This window comes from Rattus norvegicus, chromosome 8, assembly GCF_021556685.1.
Source record: "Rattus norvegicus strain SHRSP/BbbUtx chromosome 8, alternate assembly SHRSP_T2T, whole genome shotgun sequence".
NCBI classification, from domain to species: domain Eukaryota; kingdom Metazoa; phylum Chordata; class Mammalia; order Rodentia; family Muridae; genus Rattus; species Rattus norvegicus.
The window spans coordinates 78,282,790-78,309,042 of NC_141541.1; the positions used below are offsets into that span (position 1 = coordinate 78,282,790).

General features: G+C 44.5%; 1 long non-coding RNA gene and 1 pseudogene across 1 annotated transcript; one reads left to right on the forward strand and one right to left on the reverse strand.

The window, feature by feature from the left end:
- Positions 1–636: 636 nt before the first annotated feature.
- LOC148004229 (uncharacterized) lies at positions 637–26,250 on the reverse strand. The gene is made up of 7 exons (XR_015627814.1): positions 26,166–26,250; positions 25,438–25,506; positions 24,846–24,953; positions 23,902–23,998; positions 16,332–16,463; positions 3,964–4,143; positions 637–2,871 (listed from the first exon to the last, which is right to left on the reverse strand). It is a non-coding gene; the product is annotated as an uncharacterized LOC148004229 (long non-coding RNA).
- On the forward strand, positions 5,563–6,123 carry LOC134480202 (small ribosomal subunit protein eS10-like; annotated as a pseudogene).
- Positions 26,251–26,253: the final 3 nt, after the last annotated feature.

A 26,253-nucleotide genomic window follows, 5' to 3' on the forward strand; every position in this document is an offset into this window, starting at 1 on the left:
ATTTTTAGATTGGGAGGTGTGTGTGTGTGTGTCTGTGTGTGTGTCTGTGTCTGTGTGTGTCTGTGTGTGTGTCTGTGTCTGTGTGTGTGTCTGTGTCTGTATGTGTGTGTGTCTGTGTGTCTGTGTCTGTGTGTGTGTGTGTGTCTGTGTGTGTCTGTGTGTGTATGTGTGTGCCTGCAGAGGCCAGAGGTGTAGGAGTAGAGTAACTGCTTTTGAGAGTTGCACATGAGTGCGGGGGACTGGACTCAGGTCTTCTGCAAGAGCACTGAGTGTTCTTCACAGTTGGAGCCATCTCTCCAGCCCCCTGATACTTCATATCTCTATAAAGCTATGTGAAACCGTCCTGTAGTTGATAGGAACCTGGGTATGGATACAGCGTGAAATACTTCTGCACTGAAATAGGGGCTTCTGCGTTTATCTCACATATAATTATCTATTTAAACTTCATGGGTCAATTTATTAGCACCTTATTCATCAGGGTGTAACCTTTATTAGGCTTTATTGCTACAAGAAATTATATCCTACACAAATACAATACAGATGTAAATGTTCTGGGGAACGAGCCAATAGCATCTGCCTTTCCAGTAATGGACCTTGACCAGCAGAAGGTTTGATAAGTATAAAATACGATGGCTCCATGCTAATTTGGTTCCTTTTTAATGACTGATAATCCTTGTCGATTTAGTGTGATCGTCACAATTCAGTGCCACCTCCCACCCCAGATGTGATAGTAACAGGAGCTATTAAACCTGTCCGCACAATAAAATTAGTCAGGGACGCTCAGTACATTGTCTCTAGGCGTTCAGGTTTCCACAACAGCAGTGTGGTTCGTCCAAGTACAAAAGTCTGTCTTCGGCGAGCTAGCCCAGTCCACAGCTCCCCTGATGCTAAGCCAAGGTCCAATGATGCCGGAGTTAAGGAATCTGAATCCTAAACGTTTGTCATCTATAATCGGGGGGCTGTCGATTTTGAGCTAGGGGGATGGTTTGGCCACTGATTTGCCTAACAAAACTTTACACCGCTCCAAAGCTTAAATACATAATCAGTCTTCCGAGGGCACAATTTGAAACGGGAGAAGCCTCTCTTCGCTTCGCAGATTTATCATTCTGTCAGAAGGCCGTTGCATTAAAGAAGTCGGAATTGCTTGCCGTCTTTGGAAATAATTTAAATGTACGACCTGATCCCACCGCCCCCTTGTGGGGATTTATGAGGCTCCAGGAGGAGGCAGAGATGAGGACTTCATCACTATGTAAAGGCAGCGAAATAAATAAAGTGTATCTGCCTCCTCACCCTTCCTATTTCCCAGGCTTATGCGGGATCAAGTTCAGATGCCTTCCTACTGAAGCGGCATGGAGACCCCTGCACCAGTTCCCTGGGGCCTTCGAGGAAATGGGGGCGGGGTTTTGCAGTGGGGGTTAAGTAGCTCTCTGCACTCTCTCATTTTAACAGCCGCGGCGTTTGTATTCTTAACGCTCAAAGGCTGAAAGGGAAGTAGGAGAGTCTTTCAATGAACAGGCAGCTTCGGGTTTTCCTGCAGAACTTGGTGATATTACTAGTGGCAATGGCAGAGTTTTTGCTTGTTTGCTTGGTTTGGTTTAGGTTTTGTTGTTTTATGGTTTGTTTTCTCTGTATGGCTTGGTTTTTGAAGCTCTACAACGTGGGCTCAGGAACAAGAGGACTTGGGTCTTAAGGCACTTACTTCGAGGGAGGCCCGATGACCTTTGTTGTATTCCCAGGACCCATATGGTTGAAGAAGAGAGCTGAACTCAAGGAAGTTGTCCTCTGGCCCCCATGCATGCTGTGGAATGTGCGAGCTTACACTCGGCGTAAACACGCAAACACACACACACACACACACACACACATATGAATACAGACTGTCACAAAGCAGATAAATAAAATATGATTTTAAAATGTTTAAAAACAACAGGAATTGCTTGTCACTGAGCTGGGACCAGGCTGCATAGTAAACCAGCAATTCGTGATTCAAAGTAATTAATTAAAAGCAAATAAACAGAAAACATATAAATGCATATTAGCATTTCTCCTCAGCAGGGCTCCTCTGTTTGATCAGAAAATATTAAGCAAACCAGGACATGGTTTGTTTCAGGAAAGACTGTAGATCTGGCAACCCATTAGCAAGCACAGCTCTTCCCCTCAGGAATTCATCCTCCTCTTCTCTATCTTTGTGTCTTCAGTGTTGTCATCCCCGAGGCAGAGCCGCGATCAGTGGCTCCCCAGCCTGCTCTAGGAAGCCTGATCTTTTGAAGGTCCTTTTGGAGGTGACCCAAGAGCAGCTCGTCCCTCCCCATCCTAGCGATGAAGCCAGCAGCTGCATCTGTGAAACCTGAGGAAGACTTGTTTTCAATGTCGTAATAACCTGACAGGCTGACTTCACTTCCAGGCAATAGGCCTTTTAGCTGGACTTCTTGGGATGGAGGTCACGAAGGCTGGGTTTTTCTGGAACGGCTTTGTCATTTTCCCTTCTTGACGCCTGCAGCTGTTTCCCATCTGCCTGTCTGCCCCTCTCCAGATCACAGATGTCTTTTAGGGATCGTCCTCCTCACGTTGCTGACTTCTAGCACGAGCCCGGCTGTGATTCAGCTAGCATCCAGTGCATATTTGTTAAATAAGCCATCGCTTCCTCTGGCCTCACTTGCTACCTGAAACCATCTGCACCTCCTTAAAATCCGAGATGAGCCCTCCAGAAACACCTCTCAGATGGTTTCACGTGCAGCACCACGGCACTTCCTGGATGTTGCTTAGAAAAAAAGCCCCCTACAGTGCTCTTCTATTACTGGCGTTTTTATACTGCAGCTTCAAGGTTTAGGGGAGAGGTGGCTACCTCATCTCTAACCAAACCGCAGAACTCTGAAAAAGAAATCCATTCTGACTCAGAAGTGCTCCATAATAATATGGCATTTTAGACCTATATTCATACATGATAGCTGTTTTGTAAGAGCTAGCTAGGTAGTGGCTAACAGTGCCTAGGCCAGTGTCTCTCAGACAGTGTATGTGTACTTACTGATGAATGGGTGGATAGTGGGAAATATGATGAAGGGTACTATGAAGATTGGCAACTATAGCTTTTTCTGTCATCTGTCTGTCTGTCCATTTCTCTATCATCTCGTCTGAGGTATCTGTTCAACCTCTGCCAGATGATGCCTCATTTGTCACTTCAGGGGTTGGGGATTTAGCTCAGTGGTAGAGCACTTGCCTAGCAAGTGCAAGGCCCTGGGTTCGGTCCCCAGCCCCGAAAAAAAAAAAATTAACTTCACCCTTCTAGTCATGGATGGTCAACCCAACCCATGACCAGGCAAGTCTGTAGATCAGCCAGGGTCTCCAGTGTCTCTGGACATTGGTTCAGTGTTAGAAAGTGAAGGGTCAAAGTAATAAGGTACACAAGAAGGCACAGCATGTCAGGGGAGCTGGAGTGGCCATGAGGGTGCACATGCAAGCCAAACTATTGAGGAAGCAGAAACTGTAAACAAACGGAGCCAACCAGAGTAACAGGATGGGTTCAACGATGCTATGAAATGAAGGCCTGCTGCCAAGGCTGCTAGGAGCAGATCTCAGAGAATCTCCTCAGCTCCAGGTCCAGTTCATACTATTATTGTGTCTCTCTATCAAAACCCTGCACCCACCAGGATGCTTGCTACCCAAACATAGGAATGGTGGCCAAAATGTGGGGAGACTGAATGAACTCCAGCAACTTTTCCTGAAAAAGGATGATGGATCCTCAAAGAGTTGAGCATGGAATTGAACATGGAATTACCTTGTGATCCAGCAATGCATTCTGGGAAATGTACCAAAGGCTGACTACTCCAGTATCTCATAGAAATGGAATTACACAGTATTTGTTCCTACCCTACTGGCTTATCTCACTATGTGTAATATCTCCTAGGCTTATCCACATAGTGTGGATGTTTAGTCTGAATGAGTGTCCTTGCACCACATAAGTACCTTGTCTGTGGAAGCCAAAAAAGGGTGTTAAATCCCCTGGAACTAGAGTTACAGATGGTTGTAAGCCACCTTGTTGGTCCAGGTCCTCTAGGAAAAGTATCTAGTGCTCTTGACTATCAAGCCATCTCTCCGGCCCCAGGAGTAGTCGGATTCTTGAAGATGAGAAGTAGAGAGGTTGGACTGAGGGAGAAAGAGAACGTAAAAGAATTTAAGGGAACAAAGATACAGTTAGGGAAAATGAAAGGCTGTAGATGGGTATGGTAATGGCATAAGTCCAAAAACTCAAGTGTACTGAAGGTCACTGCACTATACACACAGGTACGGTGGTCCATGCCTGTAATTCCAACATGCAGGAGGCAAGGCCAGCTTCAGGTAATAGCAGAAACAAGGCAACCTGGGCTACATAAGATCTTGCCTCGGACTTTTTTTTAAGGTAAGCTAAGGGCATTGCTCAGCGGTAGAGTACCTGTCTACCATGTCTGTCTCTTTTCCACAATCACCATTTATTCCATCTCAAATCCTCTGTTCCTTTCATGCATTCAGTCACAACACTGGCCCTCCCCAGTCCACAGTGGCCCTTTTGACTTCTTTCCCCGCTGAGCATAGGATTCTTTAATTCAGCCAGGAACAAAATTATCATTGAATCTATTTTGCTATGCCCTTGAAGAATCAATGGCAAAATACTTTAAGTCACTGACTGGTTGACCTAAAAGATTTAAAGAATACTAAAAAAACTAAGGTAGCCCCCATTATTTGTTGTGATACAAAAAAAACCAAAAAAAACAAAAACAAAAAAACCCAAAAAAACCTCTCTACTTCTACATACGAATTCTCATAAAATTTAGACGTCCATCTATGCTTATTTTCTATACTTTTAGCTTCTGAAAAGAAAAATTTCAATCTTCATTCTTTTTAAACTAACAAGACTAAAGAATTTTCTCGTAGCTTTTAGAGGTTTGCTTCAACAGCTCTGAGAGCCCTGACTTGTAACCTTGAGATTATAAATATTTGTTAGCAAAAAGACACATTTATCAGAATGTTTGTTGTGCAGAAGAATTGGATCTGTTCACTTAAAAGTTGCAAATTCTGTTTGCTCGCCAAACCTGTGTAATTAACCACTGAACGAGACCTCATTCATTTAACCACAATTAATTCAGCAAATATAAATGGTTGTGCAGATTTTGTTTTTTTGGTTAAGGCCATTTTTAAAGGAATTTGCCCTTGCAAAACTTACTTTAAAAGTAAAATCAAAAAACAACTCTAGGGCTGCCGAGATGACTCAGTGGTTAAGAGAATTTGAGGCTCTTGCAGAAGACCCCACTTTGGTTCCCAGCAGCCATGTTAGCTGGATCATGACCACTCGAAATCCCAACTCTGGGATCTGACGCCCTCTTCTGGCTGCCAGAGGTACCTGCTCACACTTGCACATAACCACACACAGATGTACACATAAGCACATAACTTTTAAACATAAAATAAGCAGCTTTTTAAAAGGGACTCTGGTAGCAAGCCTTGTAAGTAGTTTCTAAAAATCCCTGCTTCTTGGCTTCTTACACTGTTTAATTCCCTCCCCTTGAATCTTGCCTACGTCTAATGACTCAGTGAATAAATACAAAAAGTTGTCCAGCCTCCGTCTTGGACCCTACAGCCACCTCGATGTTGATACCCAAGAAGAACCAGATTGCCATCTATGAACAAACTCCTTTTTAAGGAAGGAGTGATGGTTGCCAAAAAAAGATGTCCACATGCCCAGATAACCCAAGCTGGCAGAGAAGAATGTGCCCAACCTTCACGTCATGAAGGCCACGCAGTCTCTTAAGTCTCGAGGCTACGTGAAGGAGCAGTTTGCTTGGAGACATTTCTACTGGTACCTCACGAATGAGGGCATCCAGTATCTCCGAGATTACCTGCACCTACCTCTGGGGATCGTGCCCGCCACCCTGCGCCACAGCCGTCCCGAGACCGGTAGGCCTCAGCCCAAAGGTTGAGAGGGTAAGAAGCCTGCAAGATTCACAAGAGGGGAGGCAGACAGAGACACCTACAGACGGAGTGCTGTGCCCCCTGGAACTGACAAGAAAGCTGAGGCTGGGGCTGGCTCAGCAACGGAATTCCAGTTTAGAGGGGGGTTTCGGTCGTGGACGTTGTCAGCCACCTCAGTGACGTTGGAGATTATGTTGTGTTGAATAAACTTTAAAGAAAAACAAAACAAAACAAATATGAAAAGTTAGCTATTGACAGAAGTTTTTTTTTTAAATATGCCAACATGACTTGGCTATATAGTCTCCAGTGTCTCGGTTAAATGCTACTATGTGGCATTCCTGTGCACGTCTTTCTCCAATGTGACTGAAGTCCCTAATCAGTTGTACCAGAGATGATGCATTTTGATTAAGTTGGATAAGATCCAGCCAGCTGGAAGACGTTAGACACAGCTGAGGCTTCCCTGAAGACGGGCGATTCTGCCTGTGAACTGCAGCTCACTGTGCACCCGAGAAATCCAGCCCACCCTTCCTGGTGGCCGGCCCTGCAGATCTGCAGACTCTGGTTGAGCCTTGAAATAGTCATGGCCTCAGCCAATGCATCCTGGTGAGAGAGGGTAAGGCGGAAGACCTGGTTATTCCACATTCAGAACTGTGGAATAAAGTCAGTCGCCCGATAGCCTTACAAAGCTAAGTCACAGAGCACAGGGCTCAACTGTTGAGCACACGTGTATATAGAGTGACTATTCAAATAAGTTGAGAAATAAGAAGAGCCACCTTCTCTCCTCCCTGAAGGTAACAGTGCCAACTGTAGACCCTGAAATATCGGGACCAAGTTCTGAGAATTCTCTGCTGAGTCTTGAGGGTCATCAAAAGACCATTTGAGGATTGTTAGGGGTGCATCCATTCCTGGTGTCCTTGGTAACGTTCACAAATGAAACCCTCTACCTCTGGGCAGGATGTATGCAGAACTTCACAATCTGGCTAAGTCCGTGCAGTCTTCCCTTTGTACACAGAGACAGGTTATAGATTCAAGGTCAGAAAAGAGGATGGAAAATATGAATTCCTCCTTCACTTTCACCTCCTGAGAGCAATGCACTTCCCCACCCTTTGATACACACTTGGCGGTGTGCCTTGCTGCATGATAAGTAGCAAGCCTGATTTGGGTCTGGTCAGTCAGTTGTTTGCTCTTGGGCCAATGGGGTATCCGTAGATTTGACACAATAGCTGAATGGACACTGCTCAGCCAATCAGATGCGTGCTAATTACTCTTCTTGTGTTGCTGTGAAGAAACACCTGATGAAAGGAATTTAAGGAAGCGAGGGGCTATTTGGGAGTTCTAGAGTAGTTGTCCATCACTGCAGAGAAGGGCTAGCAGGAGGAGTTTGGGGAGGCTGCTCGTGCTACATCCCCAGTAAGGAAGGGAAGAGACATGGCTGCTGCTACTAAGTTCGCTTCCTCCTCCTTATTCAGCCCAGGACCACAACCAGTAGGACAAATTTATGACAGAGTCAAGAAGCTTCTCCAGTGACGTGCCCAGAGATCCTGTTATGCTAATAGTCAGTACTGTCCTTGGCAAGATGCTAGAAGACTTGACACAGGGTTAAAAACTAACTTGCATTACCTTACTGGAGAACTTTCCTGCTTAAGCAGGAAAGATGAGATAAGTCACAGAACCGGATCCAACCAGCCAGGGGAAAAAATGTTATGGGGAGAATTCTCTTATCGTTTGTTTGTTTTTAAAAATTTGTGGGGTTGGGGATTTAGCTCAGTGGTAGAGCGCTTGCCTAGGAAGCGCAAGGCCCTGGGTTCAGTCCCCAGCTCCGAAAAATAGAACCAAAAAAAAAAAAAATTTGTTTCTCTAATTTTATGTGTGACTGTGTGTGTTTATATGCACCCTGGATGTTTGTTGCCTGCGGAGGCCAGAAAAGGATGTTAGGCCCTCTGGAACTGGAGATACAAACTGTTGTGAGTCCCCTTGTCAGGTTAAGCCGAACTCAGTCCTGTGCATGAGCAGAATGGCTCTTAATCATGCCAGCCCTTTATCATGTGTGTTCTCTCTCTATCTCTGTCTCTCTGTCTCTCTCTGTCCCTCTCTCTGTCCCCCTCTGTCCCTCTCTCTGTCTCTCTCTGTCTCTGTCTCTCGCTGTCTCCGCCTCTGTCTCTCTGTCCCTCTCTCTGTGTCTCTCTGTCTCTCTATGTCTCTGTCTCCCCCTCTCTGTCTCTGTCTCTCTCTGTCTCTTTCCCTCTGTCCCTCTCTCTGTCCCCCTCTGTCCCTCTCTCTGTCTCTCTCTGTCTCTGTCTCTCTGTCTCTCTGTCTCTGTCTCTCTGTCCCTCTCTGTCTCTCTCTGTCTCTCTCTGTCTCTCTCTGTCTCTCTCTCTCTTTCTCTCTCTCTCTCTCTCTCTCTCTCTCTCTCTCTCTCTCTCTCTCTCTCTCTCAGCAGGCCTTCTACAAAAAAAGAAAAGCATACCGCTCCTGACTGTCCAAAGACTATCATCTGATAGGTAAATAGATTAGATAGATAGATAGATAGATAGATAGATAGATAGATAGATAGATAGAAAGAAACAAGCTCCTAGCAGATGAATGGGAGGCAGCACAAAGAAGGCCCACGATGGGCCTGGGATACACACCCACATCGAGGACCATCTCGACAGATGTGCCCAAAGAAGTTTAACAGGCAGCTTAACAGCTGTCCAAAGCTGCAGATCAGAGGGGATATAAAACAGTTAAACCTGCTCCAAGGCACAACGTGTCACCATCTAACAGTTACAAGCATCCCTGACTGCACTGGGGAGGAACATGCACAGGCCGGGGCTCCTGGCTGTCCGCATGCCAGGAAGATTATAAAAACGCCACGCTGTGATATGTAGCCCTCCTGCCGGGGAAGCAACGATTAAGCTGAGTATTTACAGCACCTATTCAGACAGGAACGGCCTGCGAGGAGTGCTACCTGTCTTCTGGTTGGATAAATTAGTTGTGAGTGTCACAAGATTAGAGCTGCCTATTGTTCTGTCTGTTGAAGGTGGGAAGGGACGAAAGCCCCCCATCTGCCCTTGTAATGTTCAGTCTGAAGTGCAGGAGGCGGCCTCTTTTCTTCCTGCGCTAATGGTAAAGCAAGATCTCGACTGGCTATATTAGAGTTTGGGGCATCGTTAAGAAGACAACACACAGCAAAGGAGGGAAGAGCATGCTTATTTATAGCAGGACGGTGTGTGCATGAAAGGGAAGGGAGGCAAAGCCAGGAACCTGGGAGAATCAAGTGTGAGAGGCAGGCGAGGTGAGCTCCGGGAGCCACTGCATAAATGGGTGACATAATCAGAGCAGAAATGCTTGCCAGTCAATGCGAAAAATGATCTTCCATTTGCTCAACTCCTCTCAAAATATTTTCTATATAAATTGTTTTGCCCTCACATTTCCGTGATCTATGGAGCTATGAACCCTAAATTAGTGTTAACAGGAATTGACAAGCTCTGTACTAAAAACGATCAGCCAGGCAGCCCGCCCTACGGGCTTAATTATAGAAGGATAGTACGGAAGGAGCAGAAAACCCTCTTTCAAAATTTTACCACATGCAATATAAATAAAAGATTATCTCATCCACTCATAACCTCGCAGATCAAACGGAGGACAGGAAGGTGACTTTGCTGGCTTTCATAATTATTTATCACGCCTGAACAGTTGTGTTGTGTTTTGACAAATTCAAGATTCTTAATTTTTTTTTTTTTTTGTGGGAAAGAAGCAGTAGTCACCCTACTCTGTGAGTCTCAGGCACAGGTTCAGGAAATAACTTGAATTAAAATCAATGGAGCCCGCCAGGTTCTCCATGTGCCGGATATAATGATGGGGGTTGAACCTTCAGCAGACATCTGTTGGGTGTCTCTTATGAGGCATTACGGGGGCTTGTGTGTGTTTGTATGTTCGTGTGTGTTCATGTGTGTGCATGTTTGTGTATATGAATGGTTTCATGTGTGCATGTTTGTGTGTGTACATGATCCTGTGTGTGCATGTTCCTATGTGTGCATATTCATGTGTGTGCATACTTGTGTGTGTGTCTGCCTGCTTGAATGTATGCATGCTTATGTGTGTGCATGCATGTGTGTGTGCATGTATATGTATACATTCTCCTGTGTGTACATGTTCCTCTATGTGTGTGCGTGCGTGTGTGTGTATGCTTGAGTGTATACATGCTCAATTGTGTGCATGCATGTGTGTATGCATGTGTGTATATATACATGCTCCTGTGTGTGCATGCTCCTATGTGTACACGCTCCTGTGTGTGCATGTTCATGTATGTGCATGTGTGTGGAGGCCAGAAGCTGATGTTTGTATTTTCTTTGAGATAGGGTCTCTTACTGAAGTTGGAGCTTACTGATTTACTAGGCTGGCTCATCAGTGAACTCCAGAAAATACCTGTCCTCTCCTCCACTCTATATAGCCAAAACCATATTAAAAATGGAGATAAATTTTTATTTCAAAATGCAGTCCGTACATGCAGCACATGCCTGCAATCACAGCACTTAGGAGGCAGCAGCAGGAAAATCAGGAGTTGGAAGCCTGCATGGTCTTCATGAGACCCTATCTCAAAAATACAAAACCCAAAAAAATTTAACACATAACAGCTCAGGAACTCAGACAATTCAGGTTCATAGTTCAAACTCCACTCACTATGTTGGGCAGTCTGTTGTGTTTTGATATGAAACCTCCCCCACGGCCTTGTGTTTTGAGCGGCTGCTCTTCACCTAGTAAAGCTATTTTGAGAAATCGGCAGAAACTTTAAGAGGTCGGGCCCATGGACCCATGCAGAGAAAATAAGCCATCGAGGTCGGGTATTTGAAGATATGTTATCCACAACCACTTTCTGTCTCATCCTCTGCTTTCTGGTTCACCCGAAGGAGAACTAAACTGCTCTAACATGCCATCCCACCATGGCAAACTAACCCCTAAAAGCACGTGTGCACATGCTGGCAATTACAGTGAGGGGCCACAGAGGCGGCCGAATCCCCAGAGCTTGACAGCCAGCCTAGCAAACTTGGTAAGTCCTAGGCCAAACTGCACCACACCTGAGAAATGACACTTGATGTTGACCTCTGCTGCCACACACACACATCCGTGTATACACCAACTCGCGCACGCTCATACACCCTCCACACACTTGCACACAATGACAATTTGACTAGTTGCCCAAGAATTAGGTTGCTAGTGATGTTTTGAAGTCCCAGTTGACTGGGATATGTCTCAGTTGGTTATCTGTGCACATGCATGCACGTGTGTATGTGTGTGTGAGTGTGTGTGTGTGTTGCACATGTGTGTGCATGTGTGTATATTTTATTTAAAAATTGCTAAAGCTGTACTACAAAGTATTTGGTCTGAGTCAGTATTGTTCTTTGAAGCTTCAACATGTATATGGCTAACCTCTGTCTTCCACACCACCCCTTTTCTCGCTCCCTTTAACCCTGTTTTTGGCTACACTGGGCTTCCCTCCATTCTGACTTCTACTGTTCTTAGTCTCTCCATTGTGTCTTGCAATTTCACTTCTGCTTCTGATTGTTTCCATTTCTCCCTCACTTTTCTCTTAACTTCTGTCAGACCTCGCTCGCCTCTGCTGTTTGTGGATCTCATCCTGAGCTCTTCCTCGTCCTACTCCTGTTTTTCCTTCACAGAATCAATCATTCCAAATCTCAATTTGCTTTTCGTTTGTTTGTTTTTGTTTAGAGTCAGGATCTCACTACATAACCAGGGCTGGCCTGGAACTCACTTTGTAGACCAGGCTATCCCTGAACTCACATAGATCCACCTGCCTCTGTCTCCTGAGTGGTAGGACTAAGGACATGTGCCACCATGCCCAACCACCTTTTAAATTTAAATTTGACAGCAAAACATCTGCTCATATGTCTCACCTACCCTGTGGAGAGATTTTTCTGGGGCTGTCGGCAATGGCCTTCATGTTTTCTCATACTTATATAGATCATCTGTGGGGTTCTTATAGATTTTTCACCTGAACAACATGAGTTTTTCCAGGACCTAATATTTGCAGAAGTTCATGCTGAGAAAGAGCCAAGGCCAGCCAGAACTTTTCTTACGTTGCTGAGTTTTACAAGTTTGTTTTCCTTGAGTTAATGGCGTTAAGCCAATGTGAGTTTCTTCCAAAGCAAATTTTCTTTTCTCTGCCTTAGGCAGAAACAGATTGCTTCCCAAACATATGACTTGTGTCTGTAGTTTCTTTTCTAGCTTCATTTTCTTCCTTTCTGGAATAAAAACAGGCACAGAGAAGCCTCTGTGGGGGCAGCATGCTTGCCCTCTTCTGCCACTGTGCACGGATTTCAGGTTCCGTACCTCAGGGCACACCTCCCTGGAGAAGTGTGTGTTCTCCCTTTTTAAGTAAGTGCTCAGTGCCAGAGCTTTCTGTCCCCCTAACTCGACACTCCAGGCGATCTTCCCAGTTAGGTTACAGCTATTTTCTCCTTTTGTCAGAAATGGGGTTTAATCTTTTTCTCTATCACTTTTTCTGTTGCTCTTGAGAAGAAATGGGAAGGCACAGCTGGATTTATGTCCCCGTCTGCAAACACGAATCCCTTTCACTCCTGTAAAAGTGACCATTGTTTCTGTGTTTTATAATGCTGACAGCATACTAGAACATGTATAAAATTATATATAAATTCACCAATTTATATTGTAGTGTGCATATGTCTGTATTTATTTGTAATATAGTCTTACATACTCCATCCTGTTTCTTATTTGAGCCCAGATCTTATTTATCCCAGGCTGACTTCAAACTCACTATGTAACTGAGGATGACCTCAGACTTTGAATCCTCCAGCCTCTATCTCCCAAGAGCTGGGATTACAGGTGTGCACCACCACGCCTGGATGGTGAGGGGTGCTGGGCACTGAACCAGGGTTTCCTGCATAGTGGACAAACACCTGACTGGCTGAGCTACACCCACCAGCATGATTTTCACTTGTTAGACAACCACTCAAAGAAGCTTAAAGAATGCTTATGGAGATCAGCGGCATTAAATGGTCTACAAAAGCAGAGATGCAGGGCTTTGGGTGCAGGGAACAAAATTTCCCTTTTCTAATAAACCTGGGTAAATGTTACATGCCATGTATTCAGCACATATTAAAGAAATGGCTTTGAGGACTGATATCTGATAGAAATATATAATAAGCACAAACCCGGGTAGTGTTGTAACTTAATAGAATTTTTTAAATTTCATGTGTATGGAGTTTTACCTGCACAGATGTATGTTGTACATCGTGAGTGGGTAGTGCCTGTGGAGGTCAGAAGAGGGCATTGGATCCTAAGAAACTGGAGCTACAGATAGTGGTGAACCTCCATACGGGTGCTGGAAATCAGACCCAGGTCCTCTACCAGTGCAGCCTGTACTCTCCCCAGCCCCCTCTTAGCATAATATTTGTAAACTGCTTCATATTTATTATTTCATTTCATCTTCCAAACTGCTCCTCGAAGAGGATGCTGTAAATCCTTTGTGTAACTGTGGAACACAAGACTCGGAGTGGGAACGTGTCTTCTTAAGAGGCCACACAACTGAATAGCAAACCTTGGTCCCTGAGATTCAGGAAGTGACAATGTCCCTTGGTAGAACATGTAACCCCCCCCCCAAAAAAAAACAAATCCCACTGTTTAGAAGCTGCTGAGTCACAGAACTGTCCTAATCAAAGCACATTAGTCCTCCTCTCTTCCTAGGTTTTTTTAAAGGTATTTTTAATGAATGTTTTTTCTCTTGCACCTATGTTAACACATCACATATGTGCAGTACCAGCAGACGCCAGAAGAGGGCATCAGATTTCCCCTGGAACGGGAGTGACAGACAGTTGTTGGCCATCATCTGGGTGTTCAGAATCGAACCCAGGTCCTCTGAAGCAGCAGCCAGTGCTCTTAGCTGATAAGTCATCTCTCCAGACCTACCCCCTGAATTTTTATAATAAAAGTAGAAATCTGGGCCGGGGATTTAGCTCAGTGGTAGAGCGCTTGCCTAGGAAGCGCAAGGCCCTGGGTTCGGTCCCCAGCTCCGAAAAAAGAATCAAAAAAAAAAAAAAAAGTAGAAATCTTCTTTAAAAAATATAAAATAATCTCTTGATATTGGTTACATAATACAAGGCAAAGTAGAAGTTCATACACACTTCTGTCTGGTCAATGTACGTGTCTAATTTGGGTAACTGAACCTTAAGAGTTTTCTAAGTGAGATCTGGGAAAACAACCTTTGTTAGCTATGGTGTGTGTGTGTGTGTGTGTGTGTGTGTGTGTGTGTGTGTGTGTGTGTGTGTGTGGTGTGTGTGTTTACACACACGATGTTTGTTTATAGAGAGAGATTTAGTTACTGTGTGTGCACGTTTATGTGTGTGCAGGTGCAAGTGTAGACTAGTGTATGGGTGTACATGTGTGTGAGGCCAGAGAACAACCTCAGGTGTCATTCTCAGGAATGTGGTCCCCTTGTCCTTTTGAGAGAGGGTCTCTCACTGGCCTGGAGCTCACTAAGTAGACTAGCCCGGCTGACAGGACTCAAATCTACTTGTCTCCGTCCCCTCAGCATCAAGGTTGGAAATCCATGCCACCATCCTCAGCTTTCGTTCACATGGATTTAGGGGACTGAACTTGGGTTCTCGTGCTTTCAAAACAAGCATCTTAGCAAGCGAGCCATCTTCCCAGCCCTAATCTAATGTACCTACTTTCAGATGACCAGTGGCTTGGTGTTGAGCCAATTACTATTAGAGAGTACATCACATAGCCATCTATTAGTCTGTCAGGATGGCTTCATTCCTTTGAAATAAACTGCCTCTTCCATAACTCATCCTGATGCTTGGTGGTCAGATGCTATGCAATCAAATAATTGAGACTTCTATAATATCTAAATGTAGTAGCATTGTTACAGCCAAGTACATGACATTTGACTGATTTATTGGTGTGTGTGTGTGTGTGTGTGTGTGTGTGTGTGTGTGTGTGTACATGTGCGTGTGAACGGGGTAATTGTGATAAAATCAGCTACACACAAAGTATTTTAAAGACAACTAAATAACTTGTGAGCTGGATATCGTGTAACCATCATAACCAACCCCTTTCATAAACACATGAATCGCTGCCATTAAAATAGGCTGATCTGACAGAACTGAAAGAACTTCCAACATACGTCTCTGACGGGTTCTTTTTCCATGAACATTTTATTCTTAAATATTTGTCTTTTATGGTTTTCTTTGCTTGCATGTATGTCTACACCCCATACGCATGTGGTACCCATAGATCTCCTGCTCCTGAGTTTCAGACAGTTGTGAGGTGTCGCATAGCTGCTGGGGATCCAGCCTGGGCCCTCTGAACTGAGTTATCTTCAACCCCCATGGGTATTTTTTAAAAATGTTATGAAAGAGTTGATTTTATAAATTCTGGTCTTTGGAAGGTAACCTCTCCTTTAAAATAGTATCGAGTAAGAAGTATTCAGTACATATGGCTAAAAATAAACCCAAGCCAAATTACCAGAGTAAAGAGAAAAGCAGGAAGAAAACGAGGGAAGGAGCCAGATATGATTGGAAATATAGATACTTAGAATTCCATGTGAAACTAAAAATGAAGAGGGGGGAGATGTATGCATATATACATGCATGCATACATGCATACATACATGCATATATACATACACAGCACATATATGAAATCATTACCCTGCCTTCTACACCTAATTCTACAGGCCCTAAAATGCTAATTAAAACTTAACTGTGGCGCTTAGTTAATTCAGCTGACAGCCTACCATGGGGAATATTTTGGCAGTTAATTATATACATTGACAGTTTTTATATGGCGGGTATAAATTTATAGTGATACAGCTATAAAAACAATCTCACCCCAGCAACCAGGATTTTGTTCCTCTGAAGGTCCAGATTAATCTTAATCAGCTGTAGGAAACGTAAGTGGGCAGCTTGATGACTGACTCCCTAACATTCTTTACGGGGCTCCCGCGTCTTGTGAATTATTTTGGGTTTTTGTGCTCTGCTGGAACACAGTCAGCAAAAAGACCAGCATTTCTAAAACAGATGCGTTAGCCAACAAACTCCAATTCTCTCCCCGTGTCTCTGTCTCTCTCTCCCTCTCTCTCTCTCTCTCTCTCTCTCTCTCTCTCTCTCTCTCTCTCTCTCTCTCCTCCCCCCCCCACACACTTTAAATTAAGATTTCTATCTTCACCTTCAAGATTTGTTCCATTGCATTCCTATTTGTCTTAACAATCATAACACACAGGCTCACATAAGGGCATTTCTGTTCAGTCCCGTGATGTCTTTTGCTGCCCCCCCCAGCACATCACCACCCCCAGCACATCGCCACCCCTCTCTCTCCATCTCCCATGTCCCCTTTGTTCTCTGAGCAGTCTCAGTTCTACTTGCCTGTCATCCAGACATATATGGTTTTTACGTATCCATAAAGTCTAGGGCCCACGGATGAAAGGAAAGATGCACATTTCTCTGAGGCTGACTTAATTCCCTTCATGCAACCTTTTCCAGTTGCATCTTTTTTTCCTGTGAAAAGGAATAAACAACTTTATGAGTGGAAAAACAATCCATTTCATACACAAATACACTTCTTTGTCAATTTCACACCCGTGATAAATGACTGCCCTGAACCAAAGATGTTACTAGGTTAAATATATTATAGAAAATGTTTATGGTCTAACTGATGTGTCAGAGTGTTAAAGACAGAAAGCAATCAGAGAAGAGTCAAGGTACAGGGAGGTTGGGCAGGTGGCTCGGTGGATACATTTGCCCATGAAGACGGAGGACTGGAGTTCTGGTTCCCACACCAGGCCTGGTGGTTGTGCAGCTCTCCTGTGACCCCAGGGCTTAGGAGGCAGAGACAGGCATCTCGGGGCTAACTGGCTAGCCAGACCAGGTGAATTGGCAACTTCTGAGTTTAGTAAAACACCTTGCCTTGGTTGATAAAGAGGAAAGCCTTTGAGGAAGACATGTAATGTCAACCTCAGGATGCTAAATGCACCCACACACATGTGAACATGCATATGTACATGAATGTGTGACACACATACATCTTGTGGTGGTTTGAATCAAACTAGATCCTGTGGTTAGGCTCATGGGGAATGGTACTATTAGGAGATGTGGCCTTGTGGGAAGAAGCATGTCACTGGGGTGGGCTTTGAGGTCTCAGATGCTGAAGCCAGGCCTAGAGCCTCACTGTCTTCCCCCTGCCTGCTGATTCAGATGTAGAATTCTCAGCACCATGTCTGCCACCCGAGATGACAATGAACTAAGCCTCTGAACTGTAAGCCAGCCCCAACTAAATGCTTTCCTTTGTAAGAGTTGCTGCGGTCATGGTGTCTCTTCACAGCAATGAAACCCTAACTAAGACACATACATATGTCATAACGGACAAACAAGCAAACAAAGAAGGACTGAAAAGGACTTAGACACTCAGTGCTGAAGAATGCTTGACACAGAAGGCAGGGGAGACATCACTCACAATATGATATTCTACTTCTGCGTTCTGAAGAACCCTCCATGATGCTTTTTAAAAGGCAAGTACTCATGGGTTCCCAAACCTACATTTTATTTTTATCTTTTTTATTTTTATTTGTTTTGCTAGTGGCCGGTCGGTCTTCCTGGATTAAGGTGATGTCTCATTTTTGGGTTTGTTTTTGTTTCTCTGATAACTTGTGATGCTAAGTACTCAATATCCCATCGTTGCACGCAGATTTCACGTTTAAAGTTCATGATTGTGACTAGGGAGATGGCTCTGAGGATAAGAGCATTTGTTCTTGCAGAAGACACATGGCAGCTCAACGCCTTCCTCTGACTTCATGGGTGTCAGGCATGCACACAGTACACAGGTATACATATGAGCAAAACTTCACTACAATAAAGTAGTTTATGGTGTGTTTAAAAATCATACTGTCTGAGACAAGTTTTAAAAGGCCAGAGTTTGATGGTTTAGTCCCTGTGAGCTCTGGGAGGGTCTGGTTGGTTGAGAGTAGACATGGAGGGACACATGGCTCCAGCCACATATGTAGCAGAGGATGGCCTTATCTGGCATCAATGGGAGAGGAGGCCCTTGGTCCTCTGGAGGCTTGACGACCGAACATAGGGGAATGCTAGGGTGGTGAGGTGGGAGTGGGTGGGAGGGTGGGGGAGCACCCTCCCAGAATCAATGGGGGGATGGGATGGGGGATTTTCAGAGGGGAGACCAGGAAGGGGGATAACGTTTGAAATGTAAATAAATAAAATAACCAATAAAAATAAACAAACAAGAAAATGTAGTAAGAAGCTTAAAAAAGGGGAAGAGCTTGTCAAGAAGAAGAAGTCAGGCAGACACATAAGTCAAAGGCAGAAAGATTTTTAGATGCTAAGAAGTTATCTTTTCCCATAAAATATTGGAGATGTGACAGCTTGTCAGTAGAACAGGGTGTGTCTATAGCAACACCCTGAATGCCTCTGAGGTTCTCTAATCTCAGAAGCTAAGCAAGGTCAAGGCTGGTGAGTTCTGGGATGGGAACAAGAGGAGGAGGTACCAAGTGCAGAGCTTTGCAGAGCTTATCCTCTGCTTGGTAAGTCTGATGGTCGCTCTGCTTGTTGGGATGAAATGCCCCAGAAGAAGAGGGAAGGCTTATTTTGGCTAATTGTTGCCCACCATGGTGGGGTGGCATGGTAAGCAGGACCATGGGGCACCTGATCACATCTCACCCAGTCAGGAAGCAGGGGGTGGGGAGTGCTGGAACTCAGCTCACATCCCTTTTATTCAAGTGAGACACCAGTCCTTTCAGGGTGGTTCTTCCCTCCTCAGGTAACCTAGAACCCCTCCCTCACACACATGCCCAGACGTCTGTCCCCTACATGATCCTAGATCCTGTCAAACCGATGTGATGACACGGAGGGATGGAGAGGGTCCAGAGAAGGACCATATTGGAAATGAGGTGTCATAGATGACAGGGCTAGAACCAAGGGAAAATGGAGGTGAAGGTCAGAAGACCACCTCCTGGCCACTGCATGAAGACGGTCTGTGGATTTGTGTAGGTCATAAATACGCACGCCAGTATGCATCCATTACTGGTTCTGAGCACTTGCTCAGGAAGGTTAGCCAAACACAGGTCAATGGTTACTGTCTCCAGAAATATATAAACTACCTTCTGTCTTCATCTATTATGTGTAGTCTGTGGTCCTCAGACAAATAGGGAGGTGCTTGATCGTGAGAGTGGGCTCCGACCTGGGTGGGTAGCTTCTCTGTGCTTCACATGCTGCCCCACCATCAGAAGGGATCTCAAGTCGCCTACAGGGATAGATATCCTACAGTTGGCCAAGCAGCTCCGTCTGCAGCCTTGAGGATGACGAAGAAGAACACCTCTATCTTCCACTGCCAGGTGAGCTCCGTCCATCTGCTTTTCCCAAGGAATCATGTGTAAGTAAAGGAGCATAACCAAGTTCGTCAGTAACATCTGTTGATTAGGGAAGCACATTTCTTTCTTTCTTTCTTTCTTTCTTTCTTTCTTTCTTTCTTTCTTTCTTTCTTCCTTCCTTTCTTTCTTTCTTTCTTTCTTTCTTTCTTTCTTTCTTTCTTTTTATTCTGGAGCCTTCAATAATATAGAAAGAAAAATGGTGACACAGGGTCAGTTTACCTCTAGGCCTGTGACACTTCATCAATATGGTATTGACAATTCAGTTAAGCTGAAATAGAAGAGCGTTATTTAGCTGTTAGGAACTAGTAAATATATTATTTACTATGTTGCCTGCAATCAATCATAACCAAGCCATTGAGACATGAGCTTTCTGAACACTTTCCTGCAAAAATCTAAAAATGTCCTTCCTCTCTCTCTCCCTCTCTCTCCTTTTCTTCCTCTATCCCTCTCTCCCTCTCTCCCTTTCTTCTTCTCTATCCTCTTTCTCCCTCTTCCTCCCCTTCTCCCTCACAACCTCTCTCTATCTTTATCTCTCTCAATCTCTTTATCTCTCAATGTCCATCTTTTGATCTCTTACTTCTCCTCTCATTCCCTGTCACCCTCCCTCCCTCCCATTTCTTCTTTTCCCTCAGCCTTTCTCAATATTTCTCTCACTCCCAGTCTCTCACAGCTCTCCCATGACTCTCTCGCTTTTCTCTCCCCTCTCCTTTCCTTTCTTCCCTTTTTTCCTCTTCCCTCTCCCTTCTCTCTGTATATATGTCTTGAATGATCGTATTTTTGGTTGATGAATGTGGGGATTTATTAGCAGGAAATGAAAACTGATAGGTATTTAACATTTAATGTAAAATAATCTACTATAACATAAAAAACTCAAAATAATACTAACTGTCTTAATTGCCCCTGATAATTAAACTGTCAGTGCGTTCATTAGAAAGATAGGTAGACATAGTGAGTTATTGACAGAAGTTCTTCAAATAGAGTGGCATAATTTTAAATCTAAATTTAATTTAAATCAAAGGTATTTTCCTCTCCAACTCTCTTTCTCTTATTCCTTCTCTCTCCCTTCCTCACTCAATTAATACATAGTGACAGAACATAGATTAGTTATTGGGGAATCTCTCTCTCTCTCTCTCTCTCTCTCTCTCTCTCTCTCTCTCTGTGTGTGTGTGTGTGTGTGTATGTGTCTATGTTTCTCTAAATCAGATATCTAATAAACTGGATAGATTTGAGGTCTTTTTTTAAGTTTAATCCCACCACAGCTCACATCCTGTTTCCATTATTTCAAATAAAAAGGAGTCATGGGGCCTGGAGGGATGGCTCAGTGGTTAAGAGCTTTTCCGGAAGACCTGGGTTTGGTTCTCAGCTCCCACACTTGGCAACCCACAACTGCCTATAACTCTAGCTTCAGGGAATCTGACAGCCTCTTCTGACCTCCATGAGTACTTGAAGACACATGCATATGCATGCACATACACGTATACATACACACACATACACATGCATGCACACACACGCCTATGCATGTACACAAAATTCCAAAACTTTTTATTCACTTTATTGATCTGTTATTGAGACTAAAAATCCGTTTGGAAGAACTTATATACATAGAAGAGGCTTTCCTTTTTCCTAATTATCAAGATGCTTTTGCTGCACTTGCTGGGGCAGTTAAGACAGCAAGACTACACTAGTCGTGGAGCTTAGTGTCACACCGTGTAACGGGCAATGGACACTCCCCACCACAGTGTGGCCGCAGAGAGCTGCAGGCGAGCACCTTCAGTGGCAGTATTAGAATTCAGAAATAGGAAGTACAATGTTAGTTCCAACTGGAAGTATAGCCCTTCCATGTAAGCCTGACAGCAACAAGAAATTATCATCAGCACAGTCTCGGAGCTCAGTTTACATATCAGGTATCAGGTCATCATGGGACAGAAGCTTTCTGCCCAGGTAGCCCCTCGTGGGTGATCATTGAAACAAATGGTTTTCCATGAACCGCTGTGACACAGAACTTACAAATTGACAGGTGGCCCCTCGATGTCCATCAATAGCCACTAATATGTCACACTGCCACCTGCCATCAGGAGAGCTTTTCACCACCGTGTGAGATCACTTGTCATTGCTGTACAGAAGGCACTCAGCTGGATCAGCTTGTAATACACAGACTCAACTGTGTAATTTCAACTCCACTGCAGCACTAAATACCAGAAGAGTAGGGTACTTGTGGCAGAGAAGAAAGAGAATATGGCAACTATCATTACCTCCCTAAACTTCAACAACTCAAAAGAGCCCTCTTCCCAAGAGGTTCAGATCCCCCAATTTCACACGGTGTAATGGCAGCCAGCTCCACAGAACACACACAGACACTTGTCTGCTGATGAGATGTCTTTCCACCATCACTGAACAGGTGGGGATGATCCCACTGCATCAGCTCCAGACCAAGCTTTAGGTCATCTACCTCATAGCCAATTTGAGCCTAAAGCAGCCTTATACACTATTTAGAAACTTACTAAAACTCCTTTCAAAGTATAGACTCTTCAAGACAAACGTGCATTGACACACACACACAGAGACATGGCACGCACACACACACACACACACACACACACACACACACACACACACACACACAGACAGACATGGCATGATTGCTACTGTTGGTTTCTTAAAAGTTCCCCCAAATCTTGATCCGTAGCCGATGTGCTATGGGAAGTAGAATTTTGAGGTTGGACCTAGCTGGAGGAAGTTGGGACATGGGACACATTCTTAAAGGACATACTCTATCAGGACCCTGTCCCGTTCTGCCAACTTCCCCCACCTAGGATCACCTGGCGAGAACCTCAACTGAAGAACTATCTAGAATGGTTTGGCTTGTGAGCATGTCTGTAGGGGGCTATATTATTAATTAATATAGATATACCCAGATCATTGTGGGTGGCACTATAACCTAGGTGGGGTGCCCTGAACAATATAAGCAAAGAAAAGACTTTCTGAGAGCTAGCAACGAGGCACGCACAAGCATGTGTTAATTCTCTTTGCTCTTGGTGTTGACTGTGATGTGACTAGCTATTGAGACCTTGTCTTGCCTTTGGCAATGGTCTATCACCTGGAATTGTAAATCAAACAAATCCCTTCTCGTCCAAATTGTGTTTTATCAATGTATTTTATCATAGTAACAGAAAATTATAATACCTCTGTGTGTCTTTCTCTTGATTCCCTGGCTGTCTATGAGCTGAGTGACTTTCTCTATCAGGCTACCACATAGTCCCTGCATGATAAACTGTCCTGCCAAAGACCCAAAGCCAAATGACCTTGAACTGACCCTCTAAAACCATGAGACTTAGTGAAGCTTCCCTCATTATAAGTTGTTTGCTTCAGCAGTCTCAGTGAAGCTAGCCTCCAGGGGTCCATGCACAGAGCCCTTTAAGATGCTAGCCAGCTCCTGCTGCCCTTGTGCCTCTGTGCCCCATTCTAATGTCTGCTTCAGGCCTTATTAATATACCAGGCAGCCTTATTCCGCTGAATTCAAAAGCAACCTGGTATGTTTTTTTTGTCTTACTTAGGGTTTCATTGCTGTGAAGCGACACTATGACCAAGGCAACTCTTATAAGGACAACATTTAATTAGGGCTGGCTTACAGGTTCAGAAGTTCAGTCCAGTATCATCATGGTGGGAAGGATGGCAGTGTCCAGGCAGGCATGGTGCTGGAGAATGAACTGAGAGTCCTACATCTTCATCCAAAGGAAGCCAGGAGCAGTCTGTCTCCCATGTGGCTAGGAGGAGGTTCTCAAGGCCCAATCATACAGTGACACTTTTCCAGTCAGATCTCCACTCAGACTAAAGTTCATGAACCCAGCAGATAAAGCACCCTTGCCATTTTTACCCCATACACACATGTGGGGAGTTGACTAGGTATGGCTCCCATAGACTCATGTTTGAATGCTCGACTATTGGGAGGTGTGGCCTTGGAGGAATTGTGTCACCGTGGGGACGGGGTTTGAAGTCTCATATGTTCAAACCAGGCCCAGTGTGGCAAAGTCTCCTTCTGCTGCCTGCAGACCGAGATGTAGAACTCTGAGCTCATTCTCCAGCACCACGTCTGCCTGCACACTGCCATGCTCCCCACCATTACAGTAATGAACTAAACCTCTGAAATTGTAAGCTGGCCCCAATTAAATGTTTTCCTGTATAAGAATTGCTGTGGTCACAGTATCTCTTCACAGCAATAAAACCCAAACCAAAACAACATACTTGTTCAAGGGGCTGGAGAAATGGCTCAATGGTTTAAGACATATACTGCTCTCGCATTCAGTTCCCAGCACCCACACAGTAGCTTATACTGCCTATAACTCCAGTCCCAGGGGATCTGACACTCTCTTCTGGCTACCTTGGCCACTTGCACATACATACATACATACATACACACACACACACACACACACACACACACATACACACACACACGCACATACACACACACACAGAGACAGAGACAAACACACATACACACATCTAAAAATAATAAGATAAATAGTTTAGAAAAGAATGCATTTAAGACAAACCTTGTCTAGCCTGAGTTCCTCCTCTGTGGGTTCCTGTATAGCTCTTTAATGGTGTGGAAAAGCAGCCTACTCTGGCACTGGGGAAAGACAAAGCCACCTATGGTAAGAAATTAAGAGCAAAATTACATAAGGCTTTACAAAAATAATAGTATTCTGGCTGCATTTTTCAACGGAGCCATAAACTCATTCCCCAAGCCAGAAGGATCGTTATCTCCATTTCACAGGTGGAAAACTGGGAATTACAGAGAGGTTAATGGCTGTGTCTAAGAGCACACAGCACGCCCTCATCAGAAAGTGCCAGAAATACAGGTAGAGTGCAGGGCTCACACTGCTCTGTGACAACCCGAACTTTCCTGAACAAGTTAGACTTGGCCTAATTGGCATTCAATTTTTAAAAATGTCTTTCATTAAAAATATAATTTGAAGAACTGGGTAATTGATTCACATTTGATTAAGGCAGATTCTGTTGGATTAACATGATTAATAGATAAAATTATAATCAAACAGAAAGCAGTACAAAAGGTGTTAAGCCATGGATCACATTAAGACTCTGCGTTTTAAGATGGACGTGCTGGGGCTTGTTCTGTATTCGAAATATTCATTTCATTGTACAGCTCACACTGTCCAGTTATCACTGGGAAGGAGTTAGGAGGAGGCCTCTGTCCAGGATTAAAAAATAATATTTGGGAGGAGGTTTTATTTCTCAGTGAAGGAACCCTTGGCCATCCTCTTTCTGATACTCCCCAAGTCAACTGGTTCAAGCTGGGTAGTAAATTTCTCAAGTTGATAATAAAGTGGGCCACACTGGTTATCCATGCCCAGGCCTGCACACAGTTAACACCGCATTCAACGTCTAGGAACCCATATAGGGATGTCACAGCTCACAATGCCATCTACAGATGCAAAACCACACTCCTCCAAGAGCAACCCGGTGATTTCCCTACCAGTTAGCTGATGTGAGACGATTCCTGCACAGCCACATCCCAGCAGGCAACTCAGAGGTTAAAATGCAAACTGGCACATTGAAGGATTTGATATCTGGCCTCAAATTCCTGTATAACAGGGAGAGGAGATGGGGAACTGGTATCAATGGAGATGGGTGGGCAGGAATGGAGGCAGGAAGCATGAGTGGAGGGGGGTGGCATGAGTGGAGGAGGGTGGCATGAGTGGAGGGCGGTGACATGAGTGGAGGGCGGTGACATGAGTGGAGGGGGGTGACATGAGTGGAGGGGGGTGACATGAGTGGAGGGGGGTGACATGAGTGGAGGGGGTGACATGAGTGGAGGGGGGTGGCATGAGTGGAGGAGGGTGACATGAGTGGAGGGGGGTGGCATGAGTGGAGGGGGTGGCATGAGTGGAGGGGGGTGGCATGAGTGGAGGGGGTGGCATGAGTGGAGGGGGGTGGCATGAGTGGAGGGGGGTGACATGGAGGAGGGTGGCATGAGTGGAGGGGGGTGGCATGAGTGGAGGGGGGTGGCATGAGTGGAGGGGAGTGGCATGAGTGGAGGTGGGTATGAAGGTTAACTTTTTTCTCACCACCAAGATATTCTTGCTTTCAAGAGGACCGACTGAGTAGTAAAATCTTTCTTCCCTAAACATCCATGTCTGTATAGTAGAAGCAAGAAAGAGGACCAGGAGAAGCCTTAATCATTTTTGGTCTTTGTCAATATCCCAAGCCAACTTATATGATATACAACATGACGGAAAACCTGTGTCCCTGCAAATCAACCCTGGGGCAGCCTCTGGACATTACCCCAGGTTAGTCCTCAGATTTCACCACAACAATCCTACTGTATTCTTATTTATGATCAAATGCTCTGATTGAGTAAATATCTAAGAAGCAGAACTGAGAGAGGGTCTTGCAAGGGTATTAGTTCTTTTTTTTTTGCATACAAATATAGAATCTATAAAGGTGGCTTGTATTTCATGTTGGCAAGGGCTTTTGTTAAAGTACAAAATGTAAGACAATTTGGTAACATGTACTAAAGCAGCCATAAATATATGTGCATGTCCTGTGAGTCTTTCCACCCATGTCTATGCACAGTAAGGTCAATTCAAGATTGTTATTGCAGTAATATGTGTAACTGTATTTAAAAACGGCAGAAGCAATCTAAAAATAAAGGGTTCAATAACTCACAGTACAGTCCCATCACAGAATATGAATCCAAGACAGGCACAGTGATTTCTGCCCATAACCCTAGTACTTTAGGAGGCTGAGACAGGAGGATTGTTGTGAGTTCAAAGCCAATCTTTGTCGCGCCCACCTCGTCCGGCAAGGAAGATGCAACACCGTCGGATCCTTCTCAACAGCCTTTATTGCAGGACACCTTCATTGCTGATACGGGGACCTCG